The sequence below is a fragment of the Hyperoodon ampullatus genome, assembly GCF_949752795.1.
Source record: "Hyperoodon ampullatus genome assembly, chromosome: 13".
In the NCBI taxonomy this organism is placed as follows: Eukaryota; Metazoa; Chordata; class Mammalia; order Artiodactyla; family Ziphiidae; genus Hyperoodon; species Hyperoodon ampullatus.
This window is the reverse complement of record NC_136926.1, coordinates 32,151,405-32,169,376: the sequence shown is the minus strand read 5'-3', so window position 1 is coordinate 32,169,376 and position 17,972 is coordinate 32,151,405. Positions and strand designations below refer to the sequence as shown.

At 39.8% G+C, this 17,972-nt stretch overlaps 1 protein-coding gene across 5 annotated transcripts in view; it reads left to right on the top strand.

The window, feature by feature from the left end:
* PTPRM (protein tyrosine phosphatase receptor type M) overlaps positions 1-17,972 on the top strand; it is a gene marked incomplete at its 5' end in the record, with an annotated part of 766,253 nt that overhangs the window by 343,172 nt on the left and 405,109 nt on the right. The gene's annotated exons all lie outside the window — the stretch shown is intronic.

Genomic DNA, 17,972 nt, shown 5'->3' with positions numbered 1-17,972 from the left:
GGTATCTCTCAGGAGGCCTCCACCCCCTTTTCCCCATTCTTAATTTACACCTTCCTAGGAGTATCACCTAATTCATACGGGAATCATCCCAAAGTTGACAGAAACTGTTTGCTTTAATGATGTCTGCTCGTAGGTCAACGCCTCTCGTCTGGGTCCCTTTGCTTTTATGTTCCCTGTTGATGTGTTTGTAGCCTCGAGGGCCTTTGGAAGGCTAGATTCCATCTTAGCGATAGCTTTAAAGCTGTGTTTTTATGGACGGATATTGAATGGAGGGGCTGCTTGCCAGTGACATGGGGCCCATTTGTAAAATAAGCCAGGGTGATTTGTGGACTGCACGCCGGCTTTATATTCTTAGATGATAAAGTTCTAATTGACTGTGCAGAGCCCGCTCTGTGGGCTGATGGAGAGAGAAATACAGAGTCTTATAAAACTCAGACCCTAAAGAAAGAGCCCGTTAGAGGTTCGAGTGCTGTTTCTGTCTGGCTGCTCTTGGGTCGGAAGTAGAGAGAAATGACAGGTTGGGATACTGAAGTGTTCTTTCATCATTTAAATGCAGATTCTTGCACTGAATTGAGGGCTGAGGTGAGGAGACTCAAGAAATTTTTATGGAGATAATTGATTCTTTGGGTGGCATTATTTAAGAGGACACTTATCAGTAGGTTTCGTTTCCTTTTAAGTTTTAAAAGTACTCAGAGTACAGTCTAACCCTGTCTGGTAGGAGAAATGATTAAACCTTAACAATGGTAACTGCTTCATTCTTTGTTCATAATTTGGAGTGTATAGTTTTGAAAAGCCCAAAGCTCTTGGAAAAAAATTATTTTTGTAAAACTATTTTTGTTGGAAGAGGGAACAGGACCCTTTCTCTTCTTGGGGTATGTGCTATTGGGCCTGCCTTGTCCACCCAGGTCTGTTTCCCAAGTCCCACGTCCCCATGGTCATATCACGCTCAGAGCAGAGCCTCTGGTCTAAGAACTGTGGTGATTCTCACAGCCGCCATGGGCGGTCCAAGGAGAAAGGAGTTTGACAACACTTTCTCTTCCTCACTTCTCTTACACCATGTCATCTCCTCTCTCTCTTTAACTGAATAAAATTTCCCTGCCTTTTTTGAAATAATTTATCATCTGTTGTAATGCAAACAATAGCTGTGTAACACTGTGTCTATCACTTTACAATATAAGAATTGCCTTCAAATCTGTTATTTATTTTATAACTGCCTCTTGAAGTCTCTGGGGCCAATACTGTGACCCCCTTACTAGGGCCAGGGAAATAGAAACCCCTGCGGTCCTCCCCGCATGCTCTGTGAGCAATAAGTTTGTGTTCTTTCACTTCAGCGTTACTTTGAGGAATCCTGTTTGGGGGCATGGTGCTAGATCGTCTTCCTCTCCAAAAGAAGGTTAGAATCCCATTGTCTAGGCTGGAGAAAGGATCCAATCTGTCATTCTAGTCACTGACAACCCCACCTACCTATTGTTTTCAGTTCTGTTCTTTTGTATTTTCTCCTGGTTTTGTGCTTGTACATTTCAGGTATCAACATGATTATTGTCTGCATTTCCCCTAAATATAAGGCATGCATATCTGTTTTCAGTAAGCCTTTTTGTTATGGCTGCATGATGTGTAAATGTAGAAACTTTCATAGTAGAATGGCAGCCCTTTTTTAAAACATTAAAACCAATCCTGGATGGATATTTGCATGCCAGCCCTGTGCCTTAGAGGTTTAACCTCACTTAAGCAAGGAAGCCTGATGAGAAAGCAGGCTTTTTCCTCTTACCATTTGTAACCTGCCGTGGACACTGTTGCATACCTGTCCTGCACGGGGATTGAGCATTTTTGAAAAAGCTGTGGTCGAACAAGTCAATCTTAGGAAATAGAAATATGTTAGGTGAGAGGGTCAAAGCTAGAAATGAGAGGGGGAGATGCTGGGTGGGTGAGGAAAGGGAAGTTGAATGAGCCTCTTACTGTCGGAAGAAATACAGTTTCACCCTTTGCTGAACTGAGACTTTTGAGAAAATCTGAAGGAGAGCTTGTTGACTGCTCAGGTGAGCCATGTGAAATCGTGGTATGCAGGACGGAATGAAAAGGGGGAAGGTGGATGCTACACACTCTAGACAAAAATGTGCTAACAGTCCCAGCCTCTCCCTCAGATGGTTTGCGAGTGTTTGGGGTTCAGAAAGAGCAAGTCACGGACCTCAAAACCTGAGAGAGACACTGAGCATTCTGCCAAGCAGATGGAAGATGGAAAATGGCCTTGGCCAGGCATGAACAGTGGATGAATCTAATAGGGTGACAGGTAGTAGGAATAATTGGGCATCCATCCCGTGTGGTTTAAAAGGCCAAGAGTATGTGTCTGGAATTAGAGTAATAAAACTTAGCAGCAGCACATATAAAAAAAGAGATTGAGGATTAGGTTTAAATACGTATGCATCTACAGTATGGTCCATATTCTGTTAATCACTCTGTAATGCTGTTGCCTCACCACCCCCTCCAAAAAACAAAAACAAAAAACAAACAAACAAAAAACCCTAATAGAAGTGTAGGTTGCATTAAGAAAGCAAAGCCTATGTTGTAGGTGGTGATAGTCTTTTTCTACCAGTGCTGGGAAGCCTCCCTGTTATTGTCACACTTACTTCTGGTCCCCACATTTTAAGAGAGAAAGCACAGAATAGACTGTACTCAAGGGAAAGCACCCAGGATAGGAAATGTTCTGGAACTTTGCTCAGCCAACGTGGAATGATGGAAGAATTGAGAAAGAGGATGGGGATGAGCACGGTGTCTGTGCAGATTTGACAAGAGCTAAGTCATGCATAACGAGTTTCCAGTGGCTGGTGAGTTCAGGCAGAACCTGGCATTGCAGAAGGAGATTCTTTACTCACGAGAGGATTGAGCTGGCTGAACCTGAAGGCCTCTTCAGCATGAAGAGTCTATGTTCTCTTTCTAATGAAATGATCCAGTGTATATTTCTACCCTGAACGTCTCGGAGTTCACTTTTATTTTATCCTTTTCCAAATTCTCCCTAATCATGCGTATCGAGTGCTGTGCTGGGCAGTGGAGGTCTGTGATGACGTTTGCAAAAATCTGAGCAAATGGGGGGAAAACCACTGAGTTTTTCATACAGCTAAACAGGTTAAATTTGAAAGACTGACTCTTATTCTGAGCTTCCCGCCTGGTTTTATGCTAAAATATCACTTTCATGAAATGCCAGTGCCTGAGGATACTACAGCTGGAGTCAGCAGTTGAGAATTTGGGCTCTGGCACCAGGCTGCCTGCGTTTGAGTCCTGGCTCTGCACGGAGCTAGACATGTGACCTTGGGAAGACTTCGTACCTTCTCTGAGCTTCTCTTGTCTCATCTGTGAAACGGGTGATAATAATAGTGTTGTATCTCCTAGTGTGGCTGTGAAGCCTGAAGGAGCTAATGTTCATGTGAGGTGCCTAGGACAGAACCTTACACATAACAAGTAGTCAATACAAGTTAACTGCCCGTGGTGGAAAAAAAATTATCTTTTAACATTTTCATTCAAAAGAATTAGATGTTGGCAACCTGATTTTGTTGCCTTAGATTACTTATCTGGTAAATTGAAAATCGGAGGGATACAGTTTTATATTTGGACTCAGAGAATCCCCTGCAGTTGGGCATTGCATCCATGCCAGACGCCATTCTCTGATTCTTTTTCTATCAAATCTGTTTCTTTTGGACAAGCTCTGTTTTCATTTCGGTGCTGCACCCATGGGGCCTGTCCTATCACGCTGTGGTGACACCCACGAAACCGTATTTCGTTTCATGAATTGAAATGGAAAGATCACTGTTTATGACCCATCTCTGTGCTCTGGAATTGATTTTCATGTGTGGCTTGTAGATGCGATCTCATCACCTGGTCGTATTTCTTTCAAGAATCGTACGGGAGCACACTGCCAGACCTCTTGCTTCTTATGCTTCTGAAAATTATTTTCAGATATATGCACAGGCTCTTGCACGTGTGACCCTGATCAAATCACTTGGCTTCTCTGATTCTCCAAATAGGAGCCCTCGACACCTGCCCTGATAATATCAGAGGTGTTTTTGAAGATCGGGTTAGACATTATCTGTAAAGGTATTTTACACATGAGAAAAGGCCCTGCCGACATGGGATATTAAAAATGGTTATAGTCAGGAGCTACTTTGAAGATTTATACACATATCTACTTATTTTTCAACTTTGCATTTCAGCTATAGTTGGGAAACCTCAGAGAGCTGAAATTATTTCAGTATCCAGTGAAGCAAAATGCAATTTAGTTTGTGTTTTCTATTATGTCTTATATCCTTGTAACTATGTGCCGCCTGTATATCACAAGTCATTAACTGGTAGCTACTTGAAAAAGAGAAATGGGTGATGCTGTTAGCTTGATTTTCACAGTGGACTTTTTAAGTGCTTATTTGGGGATATCGCTTTTTATGTATCCTGGTTATTGTTTAACTGTGGCTAAGTGGCTTGCTAATAACTGGCACCAGGAGTTAAAACAGGATGATGGTAAACTAATGACTTAACAGTTAGGATTGGTGAGAGTGAGAAAAAGCTGAACTGAAATGTGTTCTTTAGACTTAATATAACTAAAAACATTTGAAAAAAGAATGATTGCACTGTTTAAAAATTCTATGCATAAGAAATTTATTAAGCACCCATATTTGTAAGGCACTGTTCCAGGCCCTAAGGGCAGAGCAACAAGACGAGATCTGGCCTTCAGAGCTGATATACTGGGGGGTATTGGAGGGAGGAATTGTACAGGCAATAAATAAATAAATATATGTACGTATTTGTATATATAAATATATGTATATTTCATACACACACATATATAAATGCTATGAAGAGAAATAGAGAAAGAGATAGAGAATGGAAGGGTAGGATTTTTTTAATTAGATTATTTTTTATTTCTAATCATGCTAAAATAATCTAACATAAAATTTACCTTCTTAACCATTTCTAAATGTACGGTTCAGTAGCGTTCCGTACACTCGATCAATCTCCAAGACTTTTTCATTTTGCAAAACTGAAACTCCATACCCCTTCCCCACACTTCCCCCCTGGCAACCCCCGTTCTACTTTCTGTCTCTATGAGCTTGATGGCTCGAGGTCCCTCATGTAAGTGGAATCGTTCAGAATTTGTCCTTTTGTGCCTGACTTATTCACTTAGCATAACGTCTTCAAGCTTCATCCCTATTGTAGCATGTGTGATTGCACCTTTGTAATTACTCTGATAACGTTGTATGGTGTATACTTAGTTTATGGGATTCTTTGTAAACCCCTTTGAGACTTTAAGCAATTGCATTAGTTTTCATTGAATAATTCTCGAAGTTTAAAAATGTTTTATCTTTCTGACTTGTGGAAATCTTGCCTCCTAGAGCAGGTGGTAATGCTGTGTTTCCAGAGAGTTCAAGTATATGCATATAAGTGCTGCATCAGGATGGTATAGCCATCCCATCAACAGACAGCCTTCTGTTTGTCAAGAATAACGAGTGAGATAAGAAATTGGAGGGTTTTTTAAAATAATGAACCGTTCTTTTAAACTAGTAAGGGGGGGGCACATTTTATATTTGTAGAGAGGTATATATTTGTTCTATATATGCCTAGTTAGAACCTTTTCTGTGACTGTAATAAGAACTTTGATTATGTGTTACATTAAAATGCATTTTTGTTCTACTTGGGATTTGATAAACACAGTTATAGCTACCTTGTCTATCCTACTTGCAGTGACATGAGAGATGGGCCATACTTTTCATCTACTTCAAGTCACTTCACCTTCCATTGCTCTGTGGCCTGTGAGAGAGTGAATTTATGCTCAGCCTATGGTGTACATTTTTGTGCATCTCCTGTTCTTTGTGATGGTGGTCGTACTGCTGCCCTAGAACAAATGTATTTGTGTAGCTCTCTCCTGCCTTTGCCACATGCTTGGATGGCCGTGGGGAATGTTCCATTAACTACAAGTTAATGTTCCGTGATGTCTCTTACCGTTTACCCTGACACCATCTTTAACATGCTTTATTGTAGCAACACACTCTGTCCTACCAGGCCTAGTCTAAATCTCACTAGATTTAGGTTAATATTGGTTTTGGAGTATTAATTCACCATGTTTGCTAAATATGACACAGGAGTGACTTGTTTTATTTTTAATTTTTATTGGAGTATAGTTGATTTACAATGTAGTGTTAGTTTCAGGTGTACAGCAGAGTGAATCAATTATGCATATATATATATCCACTCTTTTTTAGATTCTTTTCCCATATAGGCCATACACAGTATTGAGTAGAGTTCTCTGTGCTATATAGTAGGTTCTCATCCGTTATCTATTTTATATATAGTAATGTGTATATGTCAATCCCAATCGTTTTAAATACTCTTGAATGGGATTCGCTTATGGGAAATGGAAAGTGATGGGTTTCTTGGCAACAGGGCCTTCCATGAAGCCCAAATTGCGTGATACCTGCATTCCACTGAAGGCCGACCTCTCTGTGTCTATTTATTTATTATTCTTAGTTCCTCTGTGGGGGCAAAAGAGACAAATCTGGTTGGGATGGGTCTGATCTGAATTTAAACCCTGTCAAAACTTGATTTGTTTTCTTCCTAAATCAAGGGTAGCCAGATTTGTCTTTTCTGTACAGAACTGTTGCTGGCATTGCAGTACGTCTCTGGACCTGCACGGATCACCCACGGGCACTGGGGGGCAGGTGGGAGCCCATCTAAGACCTGGCAAAGGCTGAGACTCAGAATGAATACAGGCCAAGACCTCATTGGATGGAACATAATTTATTTTTCATTTAAGTTTATTTAGCAGGGAAAAAAATTAAAGTGTGGTAATTCTAATTCTAAAAGAGCTCTGCCAAAGGGCAACAGGTTTTTTAAATGCATTTCCAACACTTTAAACCATTTAATGGTTTAATGTGACTTCCCTGGTGGCACAACGGTTAGGAATCCGCCTGCCAATACAGGGGACACAGGTTCGAGCCCTGGTCCGGGAAGATCCCACATGCTGCAGAGCAGCTAAGCCCGTGCTCCACAACTACTGAGCCTGTGCTCTAGAGCCAGCGAGCCACAACTACTGAGCCTGAGTGCCACACGTTAAACCATTTCCAACACATATTAAAACCTTTCTTTTTTTTTTTTTTAATTTTATTTTATTTATTTTTTACACAGTAGCTTCTTATTAGTTATCTATTTTATACATACTAGTGTATATATGTCAATCCCAGTCTCCCAGTTCATCCTCCCCTCCACCCTGCTTTCCCCCCTTGGTGTCCATACATTTGTAAGAACCTTTCTTAATTATAAACATTAAAAGGGTATTAAAAAGTATCTGCCCTATTAGTCTGCAGATGTAAATACATGGCATTGGGTAGTGCATCGCAACTGGGCAGAGGACAGGTGCAGAGCAGCAACGTGGCACCTTTTTTATTATAATATATTCAGTCCCTGCCTTACAGGCTTTCGTGCCCCAGAGGCTGTAATACCCAAACCTGAAACCCTGCCTTTAAGCACTGAGTCAGCACTTTCCCCGTGTCTGAGCCCTAAGGCCATGGCAGGGGAGGAGGGGGATAGGGTTAGAACTACTGGAGCAACTCTGTATGAGAGGTTTGGAAAGGCCTCTAGGAAGACCAGGCAGATGGAGGTGGTTGCTTTCAGAGTCCTCGTTATCCTGCCTCTGTGACTCTTAAGTGCCCTGGTAGTTCTAGAAGGTGCCAAGCAGGCCCCTTGACAGTGAAGAGTGAGCATTGCTAACAGACTTGTAGGTGTGAGGTTGAAGCCTTTGTAGGCAACTCCCTGTGTAGCTTTGAATGCACTGAGGAGGGAAAGAAACTTAAGAGAAAGATCTGGGGATTATCAGTCATCGGCTGTGGCTTCCCCTGGCCGTACCTCTGATGGGCCATTTGACACTGAAGAAAATCACAGAACCCCCCGGACTGCGTTTTGTATGTCTTATCAATGAAGGGCTTGACCAAATTCCTGGTTCTAGTGCTTGGATCCCATCAGTCTCTGTCAGAGGGGCTTTGCTGTCATAAAGAAACATCCTTGTGGTCAGGATTAGTCCCCTATTAAGTACCGACTTCAGCATGCTGAGTGAGCCTAAGGCCACCAGAAGGCTTAAGGATGCTTCTGCTTCCCACAGCAGTATCTTCTAGAAAGAGGAAGACACCCACTAAATCTTAACGTAGGCAGTTTTTAAAGAGACCCTGGGTCATCTAAAGCTTTCCCCAAATCTCTTATATATTAAAAAAAAATTTAGTACTGAGAATGAAATCTGTAATTTTTATTAGAGCAAATGCCTTAGTTCCTTCTCAAACTTATGATTCAGTAGACTTCTATTTTGTGGTCTCTATGTAAGCATTTCTCATAGCCTGGGTCCTCTGCATAATCAATATGCACTGCTTACTTAGGTTTTTTGTTAAGACTCAGGGCATGACTGAACATTCTAAATTGCCTTTGTGAATATTTCGGACATATTCAGAGAAGACAATGTCCATTGGTTAACTTCTTTCACTTTAAAGTCTGCCTGACTTGGGGTGAGTGCTGGTTCTGACACTAACAGCTAAAAAATATCTCAACAAATTACTAAACCTAGGAAGCTAAGTTTCTAATAATTCTAGTCTGTTTTCTACCAATACCAGCACCTTCTTCATAGCACTGTTGGGAGAATTAAATGTGCTAAAAGCATGAGAAGTGGTTAGCAGAGAACTTTGGTCACTCTGAACTCTGAGTATTGGATTGGTCAAAAAGTTCGTTCGGATCTTTACATACTATGTTGAGGAAAACCCAATAGGTCTGCTAGCAAATCCTGATAAAACGAATACACTTATTGCGACTGAGGATACACACTATTATGGCAAAATCTTCCAATAGGACGTTTAAGCTGGTCAGATGGGTTTTGGTTGACACACTCACCAAATTGCAGTTTGCTTTAAATAAAACAAAAAATAGATGTCCGTCCTCAAGCTAATGTCAAAAGCTGTTGCAATATTCACTGGAACCTGGGAAAACGGTGCATTTTTGACTCTTTCCCGTGTTTTTGGGAAAAAGCACAGTGACCCAAAGTCCCTGAAGGGTGGCAAAGAAATAGGATAACTGTGAAGGCTTTAGTCACGTGTGAGGCGTCAGTCTGCGGTGGTGGTTGCCATTATTAGTGACCCGGTGAGTGTTTTGTTTTGTTTTGTTTTGTTTTTTTGCGGTACGCGGGCCTCTCACTGCTGTGGCCTCTCCCGTTGCTGAGCACAGGCTCCGGATGCGCAGGCTCCAGATGCACGGGCTCAGCGGCCATGGCTCACGGGCCCAGCCGCTCTGCGGCATGTGGGATCCTCCCGGACCGGGGCACGAACCCGCGTCCCCTGCATCGGCAGGCGGACTCTCAACCACTGCGCCACCAGGGAAGCCCCAGTGAGTGTTTTTGACATGTTAGCCCTTGGAAGTGCACTGTCCCAGGCCCTAACACCTCTGAGTTTGCTGAGAACACACAAAGCCTGACAAGCACAGTGTGATTAGAGCAGTAAGGCAGCCTCTCACTGTGATGGAGGCATCCTGGCGGATGTCTTCCCCTTTGCCCATTTACCTGCAGACATCAGGAAGGTATATAAGACCCTCATGAAATGAGATTGGAGGTGAGGGTCCTGATGCTGTGGATATAAGGGACTGAAGTGTGCACAGGTAAATTCTTCTCCTGTGGACTGCTTCTGAGACAGGCTCTACCTGGCTTCTGAGCCCCTGACCCAAGAGCAGAAAGAATTAGTCTCAGTATGACCTTTGTCTTCAGGACATTTCAGGAAAAGTTCACGCACCCTTAACTCGCGAGGTTCGCTCTGGGTTTGTGCCTCAAACGCAGCAAATCCAATTTCACGAATTGGGAAATAGATGGATTTTATCTTTGATCTCATGGGTCCCGTGTGCTTCTATCCATCTTGCCTAGGCCGGCTCACATTCATCCTCCTCTTATCACACCAGCTCTCAGCTCATTTGTCCTCTTTAATGTGAATGGATAACTCATTGGAACACATTCAGTGGCATTTGGGCTCCGATTAGAACTTGCCTGCTTCATTTGTAAGGATAATGTCGCTCCCGTTGTTACAAACTAAATTAAAAAGAAGTAAAATAAATGAGAGCTAAAACTTGCAGAGTGATAACAACAGAATATGAAAGCTTGATGATATGTCACAATTTTAGTTTATGAGGGTTAACCACATTCCTGTGTTTGGGTAATATTTTTATAAATTAATTTTAAGAATACAAAGAACCGGTAATTGCATTACCTATTAGAATAAATTTTGAGTGAATAAAAAGCTTTAAAAATGAATAATGCATATAAATGAAATTAAAACTACAAACAGCAGAAATTTTATTAGGAAGTATGGTTATACCTATTATTAAAATAAGAAAGATAATAGAACAGTTTGGGATCAAGATTGCTGATCTTCCATCCATGTTATTACCTTTGTAGAATGAGTAATGTAAGTAATATAACTACTCAGGCAAAATATTTCTATTGACCAAATAGCAATATTTCTTTCTTACAGATCTAGACAAGTGACTATAGACATGGATTTATAGCTGGCATTGAAAACTCTTTCTAGCATATATTAGCAGTAGAAATGATACAGGTATTAACATATACTTCCGTTAGGTGTTATATATTGTTACATATTTACTATTCTTTAGCTAGACTATATTGCTCTTAAGTTGGATCATGAATTCATCATACATAACATTTTATTTGTTAATGTTTGTAGCTTGTTGATCTATTTTAATTACTGAATTCATAGGTACCATATAAGAAGGCAAAAATTATGGAAATATATAGTGAAGAAGGTCATAGATTTCCTCATCTTTCTTGCAGTTCCTTTCTTGGGGATAATACTTGGGTGTTTATCTTTGCACATCTCTCTCTGTGCCTATTTAGACATATAAATATCAATCTATATCCCAGGTCTGTTACTTACTAGTTCTAACAACGCGATATTATATTGTACATAAGGTTCTGCAGTTTGATTTCACATCAGTCAGTACTCTCTGAACATCTCTCTAGTGGCTGGAGTCCAGTGCAATATTTATATATCTTTAACTCACTCTTAGTAGTAGCGGCTTATTATTATGAAATATGGATACCCTAATTATTCAGCCCTTTCCCCTTTTGATGGATAGTTACTGTTGTTCTTTCTATTAAAAAGAATATTTCAGTCAATATCTATAAATGTATCTGTTTTATTATTATTTATTTCTGTAGGTTACAGTTTTCAGATAGAATTGGTGGGCCAAAGATACGTGCATTTAAGATTTTAGTAGAGGTCACATTACTTTCCAGAAGGTTCTAGCAAGTTAAACTCCATCAGCAAAGTGTGAGAATGTTACTTTCTAGACATGCTTTTGAGATTGTATATTAATGATCTTTTACAATTTATCAGTTTATCAGTTTAGAAATGGTGTGTTACTATATTAATTTGCATTTTACTATTTTTCATGTGTGTATTGACTATATATATTTTTTAACATCTTTATTGGAGTATAATTGCTTTACAGTGTTGTGTTAGTTTCTGCTGTGAAACAAAGTGAATCAGCTGTATGCATATGTATATCCCCATATCCCCTCCCTCTTGCATCTCCCTCCCACCCTCCTTGTCCCACCCCTCTAGGTGGTCGCAGAGCACCAAGCTGATCTCCCTGTGCTATGCAGCTGCTTCCACTAGCTGTCTATTTTACATTTGGTAGTGTATATATGTCAATGTTACTCTCTCACTTCGTCCCAGCTTACCCTTCCCCCTCCTCACATCCTCAGGTCAATCCTCTACGTCAGTGTCTTTATTCCTGTCCTGCCCCTAGGTTCATCAGAACCATATTTTTTCTTTTAGATTCCATATATATATATATATATATATATATATATATATATATATATATATATATGTGTGTGTGTGTGTGTTAGCATACGGTATTTGTTTTTCTCTTTCTGACTTACTTCACTCTGTACGACAGTCTCTGGGTGCATCCACCTCACTACAAATAACTCAATTTCGTTTCTTTTTATGGCTGAGTAATATTCCATTGTATATATGTGCCACATCTTCTTTATCCATTCATCTGTGAATGGACACTTAGTTTGCTTTCATGTCCTGGCTATTGTAAGTAGAGCTGCAATGAACATTGTAGTACATGACTCTTTTTGAATTATGGTTTTTTCAGGGTATATGCCCAGTAGTGGGATTGCTGGGTCGTATGGTAGTTCTATTTTTAGTTTTCTGTGGAACCTCCATACTGTTCTCCATAGTGGCTGTACCAATTTACATTCCCACCAACAGTGCAAGAGGGTTCCCTTTTCTCCACACCCTCTCCAGCATTTATTGTTTGTAGACTTTTTGATGATGGCTATTCTGACCAGTGTGAGGTGATACCTCATTGTAGTTTTGACTCTCATTTCTCTAATGATTAGTGATGTTGATCATCCTTTCACGTGTTTATTGGCAATCTGTATATCGTCTTTGGAGAAATGTCTATTTAGGTCTTCTGCCCATTTTTGGATTGGGTTTTTGGGTTTTTTTGATATTGAGCTGCATGAGCCTCTTGCATATTTTGGAGATTAATCCTCTGTTAGTTGCTTCATTTGCAGATATTTTCTCCCATTCTGAGGGTTGTCTTTTCGTCTTGTTTATGGTTTCCTTTGCTGTGTGAAAGCTTTTAAGTTTCATTAGGTCCCATTTGTTTATTTTTGTTTTTATTTCCATTTCTCTAGGAGGTGCATCAAAAAGGATCTTGCTGTGAGTTATGTCATAGAGTGTTCTGCCTATGTTTTCCTCTAAGAATTTTATAGTGTCTGGTCTTACATTTAGGTCTTTAATCCATTTTGAGTTTATTTTTGTGTATGGGGTTAGGGAGTGTTCTAATTTTATTCTTTTACATGTAGCTGTCCAGTTTTCCCAGCACCACTTATTAAAGAGGCTGTCTTTTCTTGTATACTCTTGCCTCCTTTATCAAAGATAAGGTGACCATAAGTGCATGAGTTTATCTCTGGGGCTTCTATCCTGTTCCATTGATCTATATTTCTGTTTTTGCACTAGTACCATACTTTCTGGATTACTGTAGCTTTTCAGTGTAGTCTGAAGTCTGGGCGCCTGATTCCTCCAGCTCCGTTTTTCTTTCTCAAGATTGCTTTGGATATTTGGAGTGTTTTGTGTTTCCATACAAATTGTGAAATATTTTGTTCTAGTTCTGTGAAAAATGCCATTGTAGTTTGATAGGGATTGCATTGAATCTGTAGATTGCTTTGGGTAGTATAGTCATTTTCATGTTGATTCTTCCAATCCAAGAACATGGTATATCTCTTCATCTGTTTGTATCATCTTTAATTTCTGTCATCAGTGTCTTATAGTTTTCTGCATACAGGTCTTTTGTCTCCCTAGGTAGGTTTATTCCTAGGTATTTTATTCTTTTTGTTTCAGTGGTAAATGGGAGTGTTTCCTTAATTTCTCTTTCAGATTTTACATCATTAGTTTATAGAAATGCAAGGGATTTCTGTGCATTAATTTTGTATCCTGCTACTCTACCAAATTCATTGATGAGCTCTAGTAGTTTTCTGGTAGCATCTTTAGGATTCTCTATGTATAATATCATGTCATCTGAAAACAGTGACAGGTTTACTTCTTGTTTCCCAACTTGGATTCCTTTTATTTCTTTTTCTTCTCTGATTGCTGTGGCTAAAACTTCCAAAACTATGTTGAAAAACAGCAGTGAGACTGGGCAATCTTGTCTTGTTCCTGATCTTAGAGGAAAGGCTTTCAGTTTTTCACCATTGAGAACAATGTTGGCTGTGGGTTTGTCATATATGGCCTTTATTACGTTGAGGTAAGTACCCTCTATGCCCACTTTCTGGAGGGTTTTTATCATAAATGGGTGCTGAATTTTGTCGAAAGCTTTTTCTGCATCTATTGAGATGATCATATGGTTTTTATTCTTCAGTTTTTTAATATGGTGTATCACATTGATTGATTTGCGTATGTTGAAGAATCCTTGCGTTCCTGGGATAAACCCCACTTGATCATGGTGTATGATCCTTTTAATGTGCTGCTGGATTCTGTTTGCTAGTATTTTGTTGAGGATTTTTGCATCTATGTTCCTCAGAGATAATGGCCTGTAGTTTTCTTTTTTTGTGACATCTTTGTCTGGTTTTGGTATCAGGGTGATGGTGGCCTCGTAGAATGAGTTTGAGAGTGTTCCTCCTTCTGCTATATTTTGGAAGAGTTTGAGAAGCATAGGTGTTAGCTCTTCTCTAAATGTTTGATAGAATTCACCTGTGAAGCCATCTGGTCTTGGGCTTTTGTTTGTTGGAAGATTTTCACAATTTGTGAAATTTCACAATTTCAATTTCAGTGCTTGTGATTGGTCTGTTTATATTTTCTGTTTCTTCCTGGTTCAGTCTTGTAAGGTTTTGCTTTTCTAAGGATTTGCCCATTTCTTCCAGGTTGTCCATTTTATTGGCATAGAGTTTCTTGTAGTAATCTCTCATGATCCTTTGTATTTCTGCAGTGTCAGTTGTTACTTCTCCTTTTTCATTTCTAATTCTGTTGACTTGAATCTTCTCCCTTTTTTCTTGATGAGTCTGGCTAATGGTTTATCAATTTTGTTTATCTTCTCAAAGACCCAGCTTTTAGTTTTATTGATCTTTGCTATCGTTTCCTTCATTTCTTTTTCATTTATTTCTGATCTGATCTTTATGATTTCTTTCCTTCTGCTAACTTTGGGGTTTCTTGTTCTTCCTTCTCTAATTGCTTTAGGTGTAAGGTTAGGTTGTTTATTTGAGATGTTTCTTGAGGTAGGATTGTATTGCTATAAACTTCCCTCTTAGAACTGCTTTTGTTGCATGCCATAGGTTTTGGTTGATGATATTTTTAATCATCACATTATCTATTTCTATCTTTCGGATGCTATTACAATCTTTTCAATTTGTAGGAGTCTTTTATATAGTAGGGATATTAACTACTTGTCTGTTATATGTTTTCTAAATATTTTCCCTCGTTCTACCATTTGTCTTTTGACTTTATTCACGATACATTTTGTTGAAGAGAAATGTTTACATTTTGTATATTAAATCTGTCAATCATAGCCTTTAGAACGATCCATATATCTTAATATATGATTAAATTATCACTAGAATTTAAATCAATCCAAATATATTTATTCTAGGTAGATGGTGAGATATGCAGTCACTTTTACTAATCAAACTGCTGTTTTTCCAATGGCTTGTTTTCCAGTCTTGTTTTAGAAGATACTTCCACATTTTCTTTGAATATTTTAAAAATTGTTAATTTTCACACTTCAGTCTTCAACCAGTGAAGTTCTGGTCCAAAAGACATGCAAAGAAGATCACAGGGCTGGGGAGGCTTCTGGGAAAGGTTCCTTTGCTCTTTACTGATGTACAAGGAGAAAGGGTCATTTCTCACCTTGGATGTTATGTGATGTGGCATCCAGGAATGCAGCAGGCATCAAACGACCCCAGGGGAACCAGCTAAAAGGACAGCCAGTGGGAAAGCTGAGTAGACATAACTGAATTAAAATACCCTCCACACCTCATTTTGGTTCCCCCCACCCCATCATCCCTCTCTTCCTCCCTCCCTCCCTCCCTCTCTCCCTCTCTCCCTCCCTCCCTCTCTCCCTCCTTTCTTTCCTTTATTCAACAACTATTTATGGAGACCTTCTTATTTGATAAACACTCTCCTAGGCATGGAGGACACAGTGATAAAACACATGAGCACTGGCCCTCATGGTCACAGTTTTAATCTATAAAGTCGTCCATTTATTTTGCAGCACATGCACATATTTATCTGGAGCAAAGCTTGCAGAGATTCCCAGGATAGCTGTAGGGAGGAGGTTCTAAAAGGAAACATAAACATTAGGGCACAGAGGAACTTTAGAAATAAATTGTTTTAATCAGGATGCTTTGGGCTGCAAGTAACATAAAGCCTGCTCATACAAACTAACCACAAAGGAAATGTATCAACTTGGAGTAAGAGGAAGCCCATAGATAAATCACACTTTGCAGTTTGTTGATTTAGTGGCTCAGTAATATTACCAGGGGCATGAGATCCTTCCAAACCTCTTCTGTGTCAGCTCCAACCCAAAGATGGTCCTCTTCATGGCCATGAGGAAAACATGCTTTGTTCATAGCTGGTGGAGGGGGAGAGAAACCTTTTCCCAAACCTAGAATATAACTCCTTTCTTTCAATCTGTTAGGCCAACTTAGGACCAGTAATCACAACCAGTAAATTTTTTTTGAGCTGATTTACTTAGTGTCCTTATTCTCAAATGTTAATGTACTTTGGTGATGTTGGTATACATCAGAATCACCTGGAAGGCTTTTAAAAGGTTGCTGGATCCCACTCCAGAGTTTATGATTCAGTAGGTTTGGGGTTGGGCTCAGCAAGTTATATTTCTACCAAATTCCCAAGTGATGCTGATGTTGCTGGTTGAGACTAACTTGGAGCAATAAAGATGCAGTCTTGCACTAGACACCTATTAGAATGTCCAAAATCCAGAACACTGACAACACCACCTGCTGGTGAGGATGTGGAGCAACAGGAACTCTCATTCAGTGCTGATGGGAATGCAAAATGGTGCAGCCACTTTGGAAGACAGCTCCACACTTTCTTACAAAACTAGAAGTATATTACCGCACAATCCAGCAGGAGTACTCATTGATATTTACCCAAAGAAGTGATAAACTTATGTCCACCCCAAAACCTGCCCAAGGATGTTTGTAGCAGCTTTATTCATAGTTCCAAAACTTGGAAGCAACCAGGATCTCCCTTGGTAGGTGATTGGACAAATAACCTGTAGTCCATCCAGACAAGTGAATATTATTCAGCGCTAAAGAGAAATGAGCTATCAAGTCATGAAAATATATGAAGGAAATTTAAATGCGTATTACCAAGTGAAGGTAGCTAATATGGAAAGGCTACGTATGTACAATTCCTACTGTGTGACATTCTAGAAAAGGCAAAACTATGGAGACAGTAAAAAGATCAGTGGTTGCCAGGAGGTAGAAGGGAGGGAGTGATGAGGAGGCAGAACAGAGGGGATTTTTAGGGCAGTAAAAATATTCTGTATGATACTGTAATGGTGGGTACATGCCATTGTACATTTGTCCAAACCCATAGCAAGTAGAACACGAAGAGTGAACCCTAATGTAAACTGTGGACTCTGGTTGATAATGACCTGTCCATGTAGGTTCATCAGTGGCAACAAATGTCCCATCTGGTGGGGTAAGTTGATAATGGGGAGGCTGTGCTTGTATAGGGCAAGAGGTATATGGGAAAGCTCTGTACTTTCTGCCTAAATTTTGCTGTGAGTCTAAAACTGCTCTAAAATAAAAGAAAGAAAAAGATATATCCTTGGGTCTATGGATGGGATGATCCATACCTAAGCTACAAGGTGTGGAGAACTAAATATCTATTGAAAAATTGGGTAAGGTTTATTCCCAATCTTGAATAAATGTGTTCGAGGTTGTTAGTACTGTGTATGAATCAGAATTGAGATCTGCAAAGAAACTTGCTTTTTATTTTTATTTTTTTAAGATGCTTGATTTTTAGCAGGATACTAGTAGAATTCACCCTTGGGATCAGTTGGAAATCTATTCTTCATACTGACTGTGTCTCTAACCTTGAGTCCACTTATAATGAGAGAAATGTATAACACCTGAATTGTTTAGAGGATGTTGGGATGCCATTCTCCATAGGTTTCTCACTCTTCTGCACATTTTGCCAGTGGAAGCACTGATGGTCTTTGTTCTGGGCTATCTTTTTAAGGATGCTGGTATAGCGAACAGCTGTGGGGGACAGAGGCAGCACCTGCTTCTGAAGCAGAGGGCAGGCTGTCTTCCTGTTCAGTATAATAAATGCCTCTCTCTGGAGCAAAGGACAAACAGGTGTGCTTACAGCCAGGTAAGAGATTTGTATTCCCTGAGCTCAGGGTCCCTCAGG